Here is an 18,779-nt window from a genome sequence, read left to right on the forward strand (position 1 = left end):
ATGGATGTTTTTGGAGAAAAGCTCTTTGGAGAAATTTGATTTTATCTTAAGTCTTTGAATTGGTGGGTTAAATGAAGTTTAAAACGACCTAAAGAAGGCCACAAATGGTTCCAAAAGTTCCCAAAATACCCTTACACCATTTGGACCCTTTTCCAAATTCAAATTTGATTTAAAAAAGACGCAGCCAAATCTCGGACTTCACTGTGCGTCGTGGAAGGAGATATTGATTCTTGATTTTACAACACAGTGAGGCCGTGTGCCTCGTGCTACACACGCATCATGAGGTTGGCTTAAAAATCTGCCCTTGCACGCTGCCTTGAGCAGTTCATTTGTATAATGTAAAGTCCTCTTTAGGGGCCCTTAGGGTTGTCCCCAAGAAGTCGTTCTCAAACGTTTTGACTTTTGGTACATCCATCTACGTAATAGGTCATTCCCCCTTGTTTTAGATGCAAAACACTACCAAAAAAGATTTAACAAAATAAAGGACACAGTAGCACATTCCAAGGCACATTTTTGAACGTCTTGGACGTTCTTGGACATTTGACTTCAAAACTTCACCATGTGACTTCTAATAATAAAATACTCTATTTAGTACACTATTAACTCATGGAACAAATACAAAGCTCTAGTTTGACCTATATCATTTTTAGGTTTTTTACAATCTCCCCTACTTAGAACAATATTCGTCCTCTAATCACACTAAACATTTGCAAGGACTTCAAGGAAACAACTCACATCAAGGACACAACTAGCATCATACTACACATGTAATAAAGGTCAAAATATTAATACTAAATGAAAAAACTCACAAGGAACATTACATATCCTTAAGCATTTTAAACAACGTAAGCAAATTTGGAACGTTTCCATAATTCAAAGCACACACTTACTTCTTCATTTACATTTCATTTATGGAGGAACTATCTTCTCCAACATTAGACATGTTATCACACCATCATAAAACTCAACATGAACTAACCTTTCAATAACATATTGACACATAGCAAAAAAAAAAATTGAAGTAATTAAGGAAATACAGTAAGCTACACATTGATATGAGAAATATAGATTAAATAAAAATCTACTCGTGTGACTAAAATGTCATCAACATCATGAAAGACATATAATCATCAATGAAATTCATAACATAATGATACATGCAACTCACACTAATGAAATACCCCAAAATATAACAAACTACTTTGAATTTTGGCCTCAAGCTTGAGTAAGTATAGAAATAAAGATAAGGTTATCAACTACCTTGCTACTAAGTCCATTCTCCCCCACATAGGGTAAGCTCATCTAAAACAAATAAAAAATATCATAAAGAACCTAGGACTTACCAAGTCCTTACTGAGGATTAGCTTCTTTAGCACCGAGCACATAGAAACGATTCCTCTTTGAAGCATTGGAATACGAACAACCATGCGGAGCTTGGTTAAACTCCTTCCCTTTTGCCTTGAGGGTAGGACAATCTTTAATCTTATGACCCCTATTACCACATCTAAAGCAACCATATGCATCAGAAAGAAACCGACCAATGTGTTGCTTCCCACAACTAGTACACCTATGCCTCTCGAGAGCATAACCACCTCCTTGGGAATTTTAGTCGTTAACTCTATCCTTATTTCCCATGGAAGTTTTTTGATTATAGAACCTTTTCTTAGACCTAGGTTTACTGGACTCATCCGATATAATCCTCTTTATATATGATGATATTGATGTATAGTTTATGTTTTCCAATAAAATCATCCATGAACCCTTGACATTCACAAATCTCTCAATTTGATTAAAATATGTGTATTGTGATCATGTTTTATATTGAGGAATTCATGCGTAGATTGTTATAATCTTTTAATTCATGTATAGATTATGGTTAATTGGTTTATAGGCTGTTTCAATAAGATCATTGGAATATTGTACTTTCTAAAATCTATTGAATATGATGTTTATGATTTCTTATGTAGTTTTCTATGGGCTATCTAATGATGCAATAATTATATTCAATTGATATCTAGGTTGTATTAGATTGATGTGTATGTAATTAATTGATCTACTTTCATTGATTATTGATATAATTGTATTGAATTGTTTGTTATGGCAATGGTAAGGGCCTTATGATACAGAATTGGATGATTTGGCCTTGAAATCGAAGTGGCAAGATGGAGTAGGGGTATGTTGCCCTTATTCCTTTTATTTCATGTTAATTAGACTATTACTATATTGTGATATGTATTATCCACTTATGGTGGCGGTGCTATGTGAATTTATGTGGCCTTGTCATCATTACATTATGCAATCTGATGATTAGAGCCTTGTCATCTCTACTGGACGTATTATGATGTTTTTGTAGTTGTTTTATGTGAAGTATGATCATACGTATCTACATATGAAGTAATGTGAAAGTATGTGTTCTTTCTATGTATGTGAGGAGATCATGTAGACTATGACTATGTTCTTATATGTGTAGTCTTAGATGTTGATACATGATTGTTCCTACTTGAGCATATGAGTTGTCATGGTTATGATGATGATGATATAATAATGTATATGATATCATAATGATGATAAGGGTCATTCCTAATTTCTTAAAATAATGATATATTATATGTTATAAGTGAAAACAGTGTGGTGTCTTGTTTGGTAGACATGTGTCCCTTACTTGATACATGTATGAATGATATGTTAATATGAGATGTCTTGACAAGGTAGGCTTATTGCACCCTTGTCATGTATGAATGGAAGAGATGTCAGACCTTAGAGGATATCAAGAAGGTCATGTATATGGTAAAAGTTATGTATGAATTTTAAAGTCGAGAGTCGTAATGGTATCCTTCATGTAATGTAATGGTGGACTTAGGGTTGATTGGCTAGAATGACATCATATAATCCTTAGGAAAGTCACAATGAGGTATCGTAGTCATCATTGAAAGGTAGCTCTAGTGGACCTCTTTCGTAGGGTGAATGTGATTATGTTATGAACTAGATAAGGAACCCTCTTCATGTGATCCTTTAATGTCAATTACTCCATAAGAACCAGTCACTATAGGAGTCTAGACCCAAGATGAGACCGGCGTCGTTGACCTTTCATAGGTCGCAGACAAGACTACATACGTCTTCATTACTTCATTTAGGTTAATTTTGAACTTTTTTATTTCTTATCATGCATGTAAATCATTCTACTTACAATTATATATGTTCACCATCAACAATCTCACATTAAGATCATCAAATGAAAGAAATAGTACAATGAATTAAATGTATTCTTGCAAAAATGGCACCGATACAATGTCTGAAATAAAAAAGGGAAAGAAACTATTGTGAAACATACTCCACTAGCTCAATCCTATAACTAATCTAGAATGAAATGAGCAAGAGTACTTGAATGCATGAGGGCTTACCAAGTCCGGATGAATGATCCACTTTCGTATGGCTTCAGCGTCGACCTGTAAGATTCAACGTCCACCAGTGCATGCAGCTAAAAATATAGAGTTGTATGAGATTAGTACACACTTGTAATTAGTATGGGTATATTCAATCACTCACTATGGACATGCATGAGTAAGAATAAATCTTTTTAAACAACATGACTTATGTAAAGTCAAGTCAGTAGACTTGCCAAATTTTCATTAGGAAAGTTAGTGGACATGCCAAATTTGGATCAGGAAAATCATTGGACATGCCAAATTGGACTAGAAAAGTCATGCCATAAGAATAAAATGCATCATCATACGTATCATATTGCACAACAACACATAAAATCTTACACATAGCACATAACATATTGCATATAACACATAACATCTTTCATATCATTCGTTAATACGCCATGAGACTTAGGAATCATGCACTTGACATCATGACTTCCCAAAATTGAGGTCTCAATATATGGGACCTCAACTAGGGAGCCTTGATTAGCAAAAACAGAGTCTGCTTCATTCATTCATACGTACTTCACTTCTTACATTCATAAGGTAGTGTAGACACAAACTATACCTAGGATGTAGTTTAAGACTTTCATCGGGTTTGTTGTGCATTGATCAATAATGACCTTTTTACGTAAATATTCATTTCATCATATGTCAATGCACTTGGAATTTTGTATGTTTACACTCTTACTTTACCCTTATAGAGTTTAATCATTTCGTTACATACATCTTAGCTTTACACGTATGCTAGACTTATGGTTCTACACATACAAGCCATGAGGTTTCAATCATAGTTCGTTTAAGTGATTCATATCTTCCTATGATTATAGGGTAAAAGACTTATGCATCTTGCTAGTATGCAAAGATCTCGGTTTCAATCTATCCAGTAAACATTATTTTTGAACTTTATTCACGTATGACTTATGTATAAATACATAATTTGGGCAACAAAATCCAATTTTATATCCCTTGGACAACACTTATATTTTTAATTTATTTTAGTATGATCCACATGGCTTGGGGACCCAAGATTGAGCCCCAACGCCTTCATTTTATTTTTCCTTAATTTCTCTCTTCATTTATCGTTCATCGGAACTGAGAGGAATTGGGATAGAACACCCACAACCTCATTTTCTTTATTATCTTTTCTTTAATTTCTCTTCTTCTTGTCCGAGAGGGTGTGGGCTCGAACCCTCACAGCCCCACTTTAAATTTTCTCGTTAAATTTCCTTCATTCTGCCTAGAGGTCATGGGTTTGATTTTTACACGCCTCAACCTTTTATTATTCTTTTAACTAAATGTGACTTAGAGGTGGTAGGTTCGAATCCCACTCCTTTCATTGCATATTTTTTTGTACGTCGTTTTATGTCAAGGTCACTAGTTCAAATCCCCCTTGAAACATTCTTTTTAACTTACATTATTTCTATGACTTTTAACATGGTGAGGTCACGGGTTCGCTCCGCTATGACCTCACTTATTTTGATTTATAATTCATAACCTACTAAAACACATAGATTGACAGAAACTTATCAACATATAGCTGGAAATTCTGTACGTTTTTCAGCATACTTTACGTAACCATTACGCATTAGTTCTTACGGTAATTCATGGATCATAGAGTACATCATTGGGTACATTTTCATGGATTCATTTAGCTAATATTTTCCACTCAAATAAGTCACATTATACTTCATATAAATATCACGATTTATGCATGTTTGTGAACGTGAAATACAACCATAAAAGAAGTAATTTTCATGCTTCAATCCGTGTTAAAAGTCACAACTACAGATACTTCGCACACATAATTATCACATAGCATTGGAAGAACATACTTTAATTTTCACATAAATCCGAACATGCATAAATGAATGTGATCATCACTAAAACACATTGCCTCCCTAATTTCTACCAGCAAATATACCCAACCTATAGATCAATGGGAGCTAGTGGCAGGGACATGCAACGGGGAAAAACCCTAGTTTTTGAAAAAGATTCATCTGAGTCCTAAAGGTCTCTTGGTAAAGGGACCAAGAGTAAGAAAACCTATACCTTATTTTTATATTCCAAAATTGAACTTAATTCCCAAAGACCTCCTCCAACTCATGTACAAATCCGATATTCAACACTAAATTTCGACGGAAAAACCTTCCATTTGCCTAACGTTTTTTGATATGTTTTGATTATATTTTTAATCTGAATGTTCTTCAAGTGTGAAGAACTTTTAATGTACTTTTAGTGATGGAGCCCTACATGGTTGGACCCAACCTTTCCTAGCTCAACTAACTTCCCAAGTTAGTTGGCTTGGTTGTCACAAGGGTTCAGAGGTCTTAATCTACGCTCATCAATTTATGAGCTCGGTCTAATCATAGGCATTTTAGACACATTAAGAATTACTTAGCATATCTGTTTTTAGGGTTCATACATTATCTCCCTTTAAGAACATTCGTCCCCGAATGATACTACTAACTCTGTAGCAAATGCCAGTCAGATCATAACACCATTGCTTTTCACAAGCAACTATAGAAACAAAGAATGAAGTAATAAGGAAACTTAGACTTAAGAATAGGAAGTCTAACCTCAATGCTTGAAAAGATGAGGGTATCGGGATCTCACATCGGCCTCGGCCTCCCATGTATCACCCTCAATTGGATGATTCCTCCATAATACCTTTACTATGGAAACCTACTTGTTCCTTTGCCGCTTGATCTGTTTGTCTAAAATCTCAATAGGTACTTCCTCATAGGACAATTATTCCTCGACCCCCAAACCCTCAACAAGTTGAATCGATGTTGGATCACCTAGGCACTTCTTTAACATAGAGACATGAAAGACTAGATGAACACAAGCTAGCTCCGCAGGCAATGCCAACTCATCGGACACCTCACCCACACGCTGTAGGATCTCATATGGCTCAAAATACCTTGGACTCAACTTCCCTTTCCTTCCAAACCTCATCACCCCCTTCATAGGTGATATCTTCAAATACACCTGGTCACCCACATCAATCACTAAGGGTCGTTTTCTGTTGTCTGCATAAGAATTCTGCCGACTGTAAGCAGTAGCCAACCTGTCCCTTATAACTATGACTTTCTCTAAGGCTTAATGAATGATCTATTGACCCAAACTGGATGACTCTCCAACCTTGAACCACCAAACTATAGAACTACACGTACTACCATACATCGCCTAAAAATGGTGCCATCCCAATGCTGGTGTGATAGATATTATTATACGAGAAATCTATCAAGGCCAGATGGTCGTCCCAGCTACCCCTAAAGTCAATCACACATGTGAAGTGAACTGAGATCCTCTATTTGAAATTATACATAAAGGAATCCCATGCAATCTCATAATATCATCAATGTAGAGTCTCGCATAATCCTTTGCTCTGTAAGTAGAATTTACAAGGATAAAGTTGACAGACTTAGTCATCTTGTCCACAATAACCCATATGGAGTCATGTTATCTCCGAGTCTTCAAAAGACCAACCACGAAGTCCATATTAATGGCCTCCGATTTCCAAGTCGGAACCTCATAATATGAGTAAGACTGCAATGCTTAATATGTTCTTTCTTAACCTGTTTACAATTAGCACATTTTGCCACATATTCTGTAATGTCCGTCTTCATGCCATCCCACCAATAGATCTTCTTAAGATCATGATACATCTTGGTGGAACCTGGTTGTATGGAATATCTGGGCTTAAAGACATTTCAAAAAGGGACTCTATCTTAGCACAGAGTAATCTAGAGTTAGGAGTGTCCCTTCCAACATAGGAAAGATAGGAGAACTAATGTACTCTTGAGATTGGAGATTATGATACATGTGGCGTAAAGAGGTTCCCAAATATCTCTGTTAGTGCTTGAACTATGTTGCCCCCATAAGAATACTAGATAATGGATCCACATAGTTGCTATGCTTTATGTTTTGGTACTACCTTGACAAGTAGTCTGCCTTCCTTCGGTGTAAGGTTTTATGATACCAAATTCCATACTAGTGCACATGTTCTATGTTTGTTAGGGAAAGATGTTCCCAAAAGGTAAAATGAATTAAATGATTGAAATCTAACTAGGATAACCTAAGGGGTCTAGTTTAGTCTAGGAAGGGGCATAGGACTCTACCTAAGCATTACACTAGTTAGTCTTTAGGGGAGACTTAAGAGGATGTTCTTATGTATGATTATCTTTATAATGATATATAATATGTATATGATGAACTTACACATTGATGACACTATGTGTTGATTGGTTCACGTGTGAATGTGTGTTGGTGCGTATTGTTAAAGTAAGATATAGTGTATATCTAAAAGTTATGTTATGTGAATATGGTGTTAGTTATAATTCTTGTTGAGTTAATTTATTGAGTAAGGTTAAGGGGCTTTGCTTGGTTATTGCACTTGTTGACTTGATAGGGGTTCATAGGTAATTGTATTTCTTTGTTCATAATGGAATGTACTCTTATTAATGCTTATTGTTAAGATGACTTGATGATAGAGTTACTTGAGTGTGTATCTACTTACATTGTATGAATGGTTGACTTGACTAGACTATATGTTGTAGTATTGTGATGAACATGCCTATAACCTAATGAATGTGAAATAATTAATGGTATGGTCTTTTTTAATATGCATAAAAGTTTTAAAGGAAAAATTCATACTTTATGAAATTTCCTTTTTCTTAGCATGATTTTCAAAGTATTTGTGAATATGGTCTCATAATTAGTACAAGTGGTGTATTAACCCCATTTCTTAATTTTCCCCAACATTTTAGGTTTCGGTCGTTGAAGTGCTTTGGAAGGAGACTTGAAGAAGACTTGGATTCTTTGATCATCCAAGTAGGGCAGGTCCTCATTTTCCAAAGGCAAGGCCAATATCTATCTTATGCTGCTATTTTAGTTCTTAGACTCTTATATTTTATCTCATTTCATTTTAGTACAAACTGTATTAAGAAATCTCTATTGGCGTAGGTCCTATCCGAGAACAATTAGCCGATTTAGATTCACAAGTTATTATAGAGAATTCATTAGTAGAATCGGAAGAATTGAGGGAACAAGGGCACAAAGTGAATGAATGGGAAGATCAAAAAGTAGAATGAGGAAAAGAATTTTTGGTTAGACACGTGGAATTGGCTAAGCAATTTATTCTAACAAATATAGAGCCCGAAAGGATTTATTTGTTTCTATTACCAGTACTTCCTCCAGAATTAAGATCTATCATTCAGATAGATGGGGGTAAACTAAAGCCTATATGTGGCTCTGTTTACATTGATGTATAGGCTATGCCCAAATTGCTAATCATGTTAGATAGTTATGATATGAGAGAATCATTGAACACTATGTTCTATCTTATATATATTTTCGTGCAAAGTAGAAAGTTATGTGAACTTCCTATACGAAGGGTCTCAGTGTCACACCCCGAGCTACCCCTGAGACGCGGACACACAACCTAGGACCACCGCTAACCATGCTGGCATGATCATGAGCATACTAATGATAATAAACTTTTGCAGAAGTGGAATCTTTCATAAAATTAAAAGATGGGGAATACCCATATTCTATAACTGAGATATTTGAAAAAAATGAGTTTAATACAAAAGAAATACTAACTCAATACTTAGCTGAATCTAACTATGTCTGAAAATGGCTTCTAAACTAGACCACAAATACTGGGACAAGCCCCAGCTAAATCTAAGAAAAACTTAAACTAAATGACTAAATACTTAAATAAAACTCATGAATGTTGTCCTCGGAGAATGAGCACTCACAACTGAATCTGCTGAACTAGAGATCGGGAAATCGATCTATGCGTGATCTGGATGCTGAGAACCTGAACCTACATAACGACAAGATGTAGCGCATGTATGCGTCAGTACTTGAAAAGTAGTGAGCATGTAGGATAGAGTAAAGCTGCAATAAAAAATAACTAAACAAGCATAAAAACAAGTATAATAATTTAAAAGTGATGTGCTGATTTTTGAGCTAACTAGATGCAATGACAAATTTATAACATGCTGAAACGGAATATTGAATATACTGATAAATTGTCAATGCACAGAGTCTTACTAAACTGTTGGAGCTACTAACAACCAATAATAAAATAACATGAGCTAAATGTGGAGTCCGATATATACGCCCCATTGAGAGGACCCAATATACTCGCCAAAGGTATAAAGGCATGTTTGCGTGATCACTAAACTGATTGCCCACAGAGGGGACTTAAAACCTACTTGGCTAGTAGTCCTTGGATAATTGGGTATGCTAAACCCTAGTCCTACTCTTTATTATTCTACTCCAATGAATTTTGTAAATTAAACGATTATATCTGAATTTATGTGAATACTGGATAGCTTGAATCTGAACATACAAACTGAGAATACAACAACTAATATGGTAATTATGCATTTTTTACCAAGGCATGTATATTTGAAGTGTATACATGTGTAATTCAAGAACTAAAGAAATACAAATCTAGGGTTCTAAAATATATGCGATAATCTGAGTAATTACATGATAATCAGATTTGGAACATATATTTAATAAATTCATGAACTTATATCAATGTTCTAGAAACCCTAGGTTTAATCATGATAAGGAATTCAAGAGCTTACTAAAACAAAGGACCCAATGGGTTAAAGGAACCCATTAGTCATATCCCACATACCCGGTTATGAAATTCATGGAAAAATACTTAAGTTTCGAGGCTGGAACTATAGGAGCTAGTGTCGTTCTTGAACTAGGTTTTTCGAGTTTTTTTCTCTTCTCTTGCTTCTAATTTTCTATGTTTTGATTTAATAGACTTTGATATGTTGTAATTATTTTTCAAGGCTTAAACTGACAAAAATATGATGACTTAGGGTCAAAACAATGTAACATAGGATTTAAATGGAGTGTGAAAGGTCAAAAAGACCCCTGCGAAGCTTTTATCGGGCGTCACGACAGCCAGGACTTATGGTCCTTCGTGCTCCCGACGCCCCTTCATTGGGTCCGTGGTGAGGGCCTATTCTATAGCATAAAGGAATGAATCTGGCCCTATTAAAGCTGCTTCACCTACTTCAAACCAACCAACAAGAGATCTACATCTACGCCCATATAAAGCCTCATAAGGGGACATCTGAATGTTGGAAAGGTACCTATTATTGTAAGCAAACTCAATAAGAGGAAGGTGATCATCCCAACTACCTTTGAAATCAATCACACAAGCTCTCAACATATCCTCTAAGGTATGATGGTACGCTCTGTCTCCCCATCTGTCTATGTATGAAGTGTGGTACTAAGGTTAACTTGAGTACAATGACCTTTTTGTAATGACTTCCAGAAATGAGAGGTAAACTGAGGACATGTATCTTATATGATAGACAAAGGAACCCCATGTAACCTCACAATATCAATAAGGTAAACCATGGCATAGTCCTCTTTTAAAAATGTAGTCTTGACCGCCAAAAAGAGAGAAGACTTAGTCATCCTATCAACTATCACCCAATTTGTGTCATGCTATCTACGAGTACGAGGTAACCCTCTGATGAAATCCATATTGATCACATCCCACTTACAAGTAGGAATATCGATCTCTTGAGTCATAGATCCTGGCTTCTACTCTTCTACCTTGACTTGCTGGTAATTGCGGCACTTACTCCCAAAGTCTGCTACATCCTCCTTCATGCCATTCCACCAATAGACTTCCCTAAATGGCGGTACATCTTAGTGGAACCCGGATGAATAGAACACCTGGAGTTATGAGCTTCTGCAAGAATTTTCTACCTCAACTCTCCCACGTCAGGTACACACAATCTACATTGGTAGCAAAGTACACCATCTCCCCCTTGGGAGAAAACCTCCACTCTCTTATTGTTGATTGCACCCTTTAGTTCAAGCAAGATCGGATAACTCTTTTGCTTTTCCTTAACCTCCACTACCAAAGACGATTCTCCCTCATTCTGATTTGTTACACCGCTGTCTAATATGCTCATAAGGCGAACTCCCAAGCGAGAAATACTGTGAACATCCTTCAGAAGCTCCTTTCTTTTTTTCTCAACACGGGCTACACTACCAATAGATAATCTACAAAAAGCATCGTCCACTACATTCACCTTTCCAAGATGATAACGCACACTCATATCATAATCCTGAAGGAACTCAAGCAATCTCTTCTAGCAAAAATTTGAATCTTTCTGGGTAAACACATACTGAAGGCGCTTATGATCGGTGAACACATCTACATGAACACCATACAAGTAGTGTCACCATATATTGAGTGCAAACACCACTGCTGCATGCTCGAGGTCATGAGTTGGATAGTTCTTCTCATGCACCTTAATTTTTATAGAGGCATAAGAAAAAATCTTATCTCTTTGCATCAACACACAACCAAGGCCAACTCTTGATGCATCGCAATAGATCACATATCAATCTAAACCCTCTGATAGAGTCAAGAAAGGAGCTGTACCCAATCTAGTTTTCAATTCTGCGAAGCTTTTCTCACAATCATATGACCATTGGAACTTTACCATCTTATGTGTCAACCTACTCAATGGTGACACTATGAATGGAAATCCTTTCACAAACCTTCTGTAATAACCTGCTAGATCTAAGAAACTTCTGATATCTATAGGAGAGGTAGGTCTGTGCCATTGTTTCACTGCTTCTATCTTTTATGAATCTACGCAGATCCCTTTGATAGATGCAATGTGACCAAGGAAAGCAACGGATTACACCAAAAACTCACATTTACTAAATATAGCGAATAACTGGCAATCTTTGAGAGTCTAGATAACAAATCTCAAATCACTTGCATGTTATTTCTCACTCCTAGAGTAAATGATGATATCATCAATAAAGACGATAATGAACAAGTCTAAGTACTGTTTGAACACTCTATTCATCAAATCCATGAAAGCTGCAGGAGCATTGGTTAGGGCAAACAACATAACTACAAATTCATAATGGTCATGCCGAGTTGTGAGGTTGTTTTCAGAATTTCACTATTTATGAATTTGAGCTGATTATAATCCGATCTAAGGTCTATGTTTGAGAAATGACTAGCACCGTGAAGTTGTTCAAGCAAGTCATCAATCCTGGGGATGGAATACTTATTCTTGATTGTGACCTTGTTCAACTATCTATAGTCAATGCACATTTTGAGAGAACCATCTTTCTTATTTACGAACAATAGTGGTACACCACATGGTAAAATACTAGGTAAGATGAAACTCTTATCTAGAAGGTCTTTTAATTGCTGTTTTAATTCCTTATGCTCTGCAGGAGCCACTCTGTAAGGAGGAATTGTAATAGGTTGGGTATCTGGAAGGAAATTAGTTACAATGTTTATTTCCCTTTTGGGAGGAACCCCGTGAATATCTTTTGGAAATACTTCTACAAATTCACAGACTACTTGAACCAAATCAAGAGTTGGGTTTTCAAGGCGAGAATCCTTAACCCAAAGATAATAGTGATAACCCTGAGATATCATATTTTTGGCCTTAAGGTAAGAAAGAAAATCGACCCATAAGCGCTAGGATACTACCCTTCCATTCTAAGATAGGTTCGTTTGGAAATAGAGAACGAACAATCCTAGTTCTACAATCGACTAAGGCATAACATGAGTGTAACCAATCCATGCCTAGAATGACATCGAAGTCTACCATTTCAAACTCTACTAGATCTGCAGAGATGACTTTCTGAGAGACTGTGACAAGGCAATTTCTGTATATCCGTCTAGCTATAACTAGGTCACTGACTGGAGTACATACTGAGAAGGGTTCTGAGAGAGTTTCAGGACTAATACTGATTTTGACTGCTCTACGTAGTTACAAAAGACAAAGTCTTGTCTGTTGTCTTTCCACTAAGTGAACTATGTGTGACTCACATCCTTGAAATTGTAATATGTCAATCTCAACTATTATTACCAGTTACTGACATCACACCAAATATTTTATTGACCTCATCAATGAACTTCTGTGGGTTCTTACCAACTTGTGATCCTAAAAACTTAGGCGTATTCATCCTCACAAAATCAAAAACTCTGGCTGCCACTAATCGGTCATTTTATTTACTAGGATGTAGAACCTACTAATTATTCAGGTTTGTCATACTTTGAGCCAAAAGCTGAATTGGCATTCTGAAATTCTGCATTTGAACTTCCTTATCAGGTACTAGAGGAACTACGTTAGCATTTTGTGCATTAGCATTCCATGCCTAAGATCTACAAGAAGGCATGATCTTAAGTGCACAACGTCAAGTTAGAATTGAATAAGATCATACCTTAGGCATGATGAGAGTAAACACAAAAAAGATGTTTTTTCCTAGAACACTTTATAACCTCCCTGACATTTGATGTGGTGCACTTCACACCCATGAAAAGGACACTACTTAGTGCGGATTTTTTAGACATCTTAGGACTCTTGAACCTAGTGCTCTGATACTAAGTTTTGTCACGCCCCGAGCTACCTTCGAGACACGGACATGGAACCTATGACCACAGGTGATCCCAAGCTCACCTTGCTGGCATGATCATGAGAATACTAAAGATAATAAACTTTTGCGGAATCTAAATCATACTTAAAATGAAAAGATTGGGAATACCCATATTCTATAACTGAGATATTTGAAATAATGAGTTTAATAAAAAAGAAATACTAACTCAATACTAAGTTGAATCGAACTATGTCTGAAAATGGCTTCTAAACTAGACAAGATTTACTGGGACAAGCTCCAGCTAAATCTACCAAAAACTGAAACTAAATGACTAAACACTTATATAAAACTCATGAATGTTGTCCTCGGAGAATGAGGACTCACAACTGAATCTGCTGAACTAGAGATCGGGAAATCGATCTATTTGTGATCTGGATGTTGAGAACCTGAACCTACATTACGACAAGATGTAGCGCACGTATGCGTCAGTAATTGAAAGGTAGTGAGCATGTAGGATAAAGTAAAGCTTAAATAAAAAATAACTGAACAAGCACAAAAACAAGTATAATAATCTTAACGTGATGCGTTTATTTTTGAGCTAACTGGATGGCATGACTAATTTTTAACATGTTAAAACTGAATATTGAATATACTAATAAATGGTCAATGCAGAGAGTATGACTAAACTATTGGAGCTACTAATTAACGATAATAATACCACATGAGCCAAATATGGAGTCCGATGTATACGCCACATCGAGAGGACCCAATATACCCAGCCAAAGGTATAAAGGCATGCTGGCATGATCTCTAAAGTGATTGCCCACAGTGGGGACTTACAACCTACTTGGCTACTAGTTGGGACTATTGAGTACGCTTAACCCTAGTCCAACTCGGTATTATGCTACTCCCAATAAATTTACTAAATTAACTGATTATATCTGAATTTCTGTAAGTACTGGATAGCTCAAAACTAAACATGCAAACTGAGAATGCAACAATTAATCTAGTAGTTATGAATTTATAAATGAGGCATGTACATATAAAGTGTCTGAATATATGACCTAGCATGTGTAATTCTAGAACTAAAGAAATACAAAGCTAGGGTTCAGAAATTCATGTGATAATCTGAGTAATAACCTGATAATCTTATTTGGAACATATACTTAATAAATTCATGAAGTTATATCAATGTTCTAGAAACCCTAGGTTTAATCATTATAAGAGAATCAAGAACTTACTGACACTAAAGATCCAATGAGTGAAAGGAACCCACTAGTGAAATACCACATACCTGGTGATGAAATCAATGTAAAAATAGTTAAGTTTCGGGGATGGAAATGCTAGAGCTTGTGGCAATCTTGAACTAGGGTTCTTGAATTTTTTTCTCCTCTCTTGCTTCTAATTTTCTATGTTAGATTTAATGATTTAACATGGATATGTTATAATTATGTTTCTAGACTTAAACTGACAAAAATCTTATGATTGACGGTCAAAAAAAAATGTAACATAATTTAAACAAAGTGGAAAATGTTAAAAAGACCGATGAGAAGGTTGTTGTCGGGCCTCACAACGGCCAGGACTAACTGTCCATCGTGAGCCCCACGCCCCGTCGTTGGGTCCGCCGTGAGGGCCTGTTCGATAGGCTTTTACTAAAATGGGCATAACTTTTTACTCAGAGGTATGATTTTAGCATGGTCGGTGGCTATGGAAAGATAATTCAATTATATATCTGTGTGTAGGTAATGGGAGACCAAATTCATTATATTATAAGATTTATGATCATTTTAATTTGACCCAATTGTATTTCTTTTTAACAGGCTAAAAATTTTCCACCTACAGACCGTAGTTCCACCTGCGTATCATGTTGGTCATCCTTAGCTCTTGTCAGAGAGTGGTTGAAGGGAGTCTTGATCGACGGCCACATAATATGGACCGTCGCTCCACTTACAGACTGTAAGTCCGTTCGTCGTCCAAGACATAACCAATTTTTCTTGGCTGAAAATTTTGCGAGTTTCTGATGCTATCGACGGTTGTGCAGGACGGATCGTGGTTCAGGCTACGGTCCGTCGATTCCACCGTTGGTGACACTTGCAGATTTCTCGGAAAAACTACTTTAATGTATGTTTTGGCTACGGGGTGTTACACTCTGTATACTCGATATATATGTAATGTGTATGTAGAGATATATGTCAACCTCGAAGTAGAAGTAATGAGAAGTTTCAAATTTTCTACTAAATTCAACCTATGAATGTAATGATGTAAACTTGGTATTGGAGAATGAGGTTGATATATCATAGAGTCAATGTCTCTCTCAACCACGTCTATTGAAGTTCACATTCATAATGGTTAAGCGCAACACACTTAAGGATAGGAACCTATGTGATGCCTAGGAAACCCTCACTTTCTTGGAAATCTAATGTTCTGGCATTAGATTATACATATGGTGTGGTTTTCCATCTAATCCTATTGATTTGATCATAAGAGAATGAACACTCGAAGAAATGTGGCACGAAGACTTGAAGAGGAGATTGCTATAGCGGGATCTCCTCCCCGTGGTTATCAAGTTCCTCTTCTTGAAGAAAAATCTAATTTTGAAGAAGCTCCGGTCAATCCTCCACCCTTGACGGATGGTGACATAAGGGTTTCCCTTATCCAATTGGCCCAAGTCGTCACTACACTAGCCCAAGCTATGACAGCCCAAGCTAACCGGGAGGTAGTACCCTGTCCAAATCAACAAAATGCTATCATGGCGCCCCGTCTAAGAGATATTACTCGGATGAACCCTCCTACCTTCTGCGGGTCAATGGTTAAAGAAGACCTCGAAGAGTTAATCGATGAAGTCTATATGATACTCTTGGATATGGGGTTGTCCAAAAATGAGAAGGTCGAGGTTGCCACTTATCAACTCAAGGACGTGGCTCAATCATGGTTCGTCCAATGGAGAGACAATAGGTTTTTGAGGGGAGGTTCGGTTACTTTGAAGATCTTCAAGAAGGCTTGTCTTTATTGGTTTTTTTCACTAGGGAGATGAGGGAAGATCTAACACAAATCCTTACATTTGGTATCAGCAATTTAATCCTTATGACTTATGAGTAGTAATTGTGGTGGAAGAAACTTGATCTTTAATAGTATAGGACTAGCTTGCATTTTATGAAGATGTACTAGATGCTAAGTTGCTTGAACTTATATGTGGGTATCTGAGACGAACGCAAATCCGATGGTCGGATTCGGTAAAGTTTAAAATTTATAATTTGGGGTGCGAATGTGAGTATGGATACCGGTGGGAGATTCAGAAAAAATTATTCAGTACTACAAAATGTAGTTATAATAATAATAAGAAGAGGAAGAAGAAGAAGAAAAAGAAGAAGAAGAAAAAGAAAAAGAATAAGAATAAAACAACAAAAACAACAACAACAACAATAATTATTATAATAATTACCATAATTAGTATAGTAGTAATAATATTTATAATAATAAAAATAATTATATAATAATAATAATAAAATAATACTTATTATTATTATTATTATTATAAAATAATAAAAATGAAAATTCTAATAATAATAATAATAAAATTATTATTATAATAATCTCCATAATTATTGTAGTAGTAGTAATAATAATAATAATAATAATAATAATAATATTATAATAATTATAATAATAATAAAATAATAATAATAATAAAATATCTATAATAATAATAATAGTAAACAACAACAAGAACAACAACAACAACACTAATTATTATAATAATTATTAATATAGTAATTATAACATTTATAATAATAATAATATATATTAATAATAAAATAATAATAATAATAATAATAAAATAATAATAATGACAATAATAATAAGAATAATAATATTATTATTAATAATAATAATAATAATAATAACAACAACAACAACAACAACAATAACAACAACAATAACAACAACAACAACAACAATAATAACAACAACAACAACAACAACAACAACAATAATATTAACAATAATAATAATAATAATAATAATAATAATAATAATAATAAGGAATAATGCACAAGTACCCCTCAACATATGCCTGAAATTTCAGAGACATTTATGCTATATGAAGATCCTATTACCTCCCTGAACCATTTTTGTTTACCTTTTTTCTAGTTAGTGTCATGTAGGCAAAAAAGGGTTGAAAATTAGTTATAAAATAAGTTGAGAGAGGTAATAAGACCTTAGTATTGTATAAGTATCTACAAGGCTGGCGGTAGTCCGCTCGGCCATCTAGATTTAGCTTTTCACAAGACCAAGTTATACCTGAAACATATTATAGCTCATAAATTTTCTATCCTATGTTTCGGCTGTATGGTAAAATTTTACTCAAGCATGGGGATGTCACAATAACATACAAGGTAATGTATAGCAGTCTAACATGGGTTTAGGCTGCCCTTTTCTTCAACAATTATCGGGGACATACAATACCACATTCTCACTACCATTAACAATGTATTATTATACTGTACCACCATCTCGAAACCAAGTCAAAACTTGTGATAAAAGATGTAAAAACTATAAGTAGAATTCATTATAACTTGACAAGATCAAGATATTAAAGAAAATATCATACAAAAATTATGCAGCTAGCATAGATATGAAAATTATCTTAGCCGGCCATGGAAGCGGCAGTAATAAAAGAAAATAAAAGTTACAAAGAAAATACCTTTGAAACAAATCTTCAATACAATACAACTCTTTATTAATTGACACAAGAAAGTTTTTACAAGGGAGAGAGAGAAAACTGAAGAAAGCTAAAATACGAAACTTGCATACCTAACCCTCATATTGAGGCTTCTTATATAGAAAATGAAAAGTAAAACGGGTCCCTTATGTGGGTCCTAAATTGTGTTTTAAACAGTACTTTTAAACAGTAACATACTGTTTTTGATAAGGAAGAAT

The sequence above is a fragment of the Solanum lycopersicum genome, chromosome 7, assembly GCF_036512215.1.
Source record: "Solanum lycopersicum chromosome 7, SLM_r2.1".
Taxonomy (NCBI): Eukaryota; Viridiplantae; Streptophyta; class Magnoliopsida; order Solanales; family Solanaceae; genus Solanum; species Solanum lycopersicum.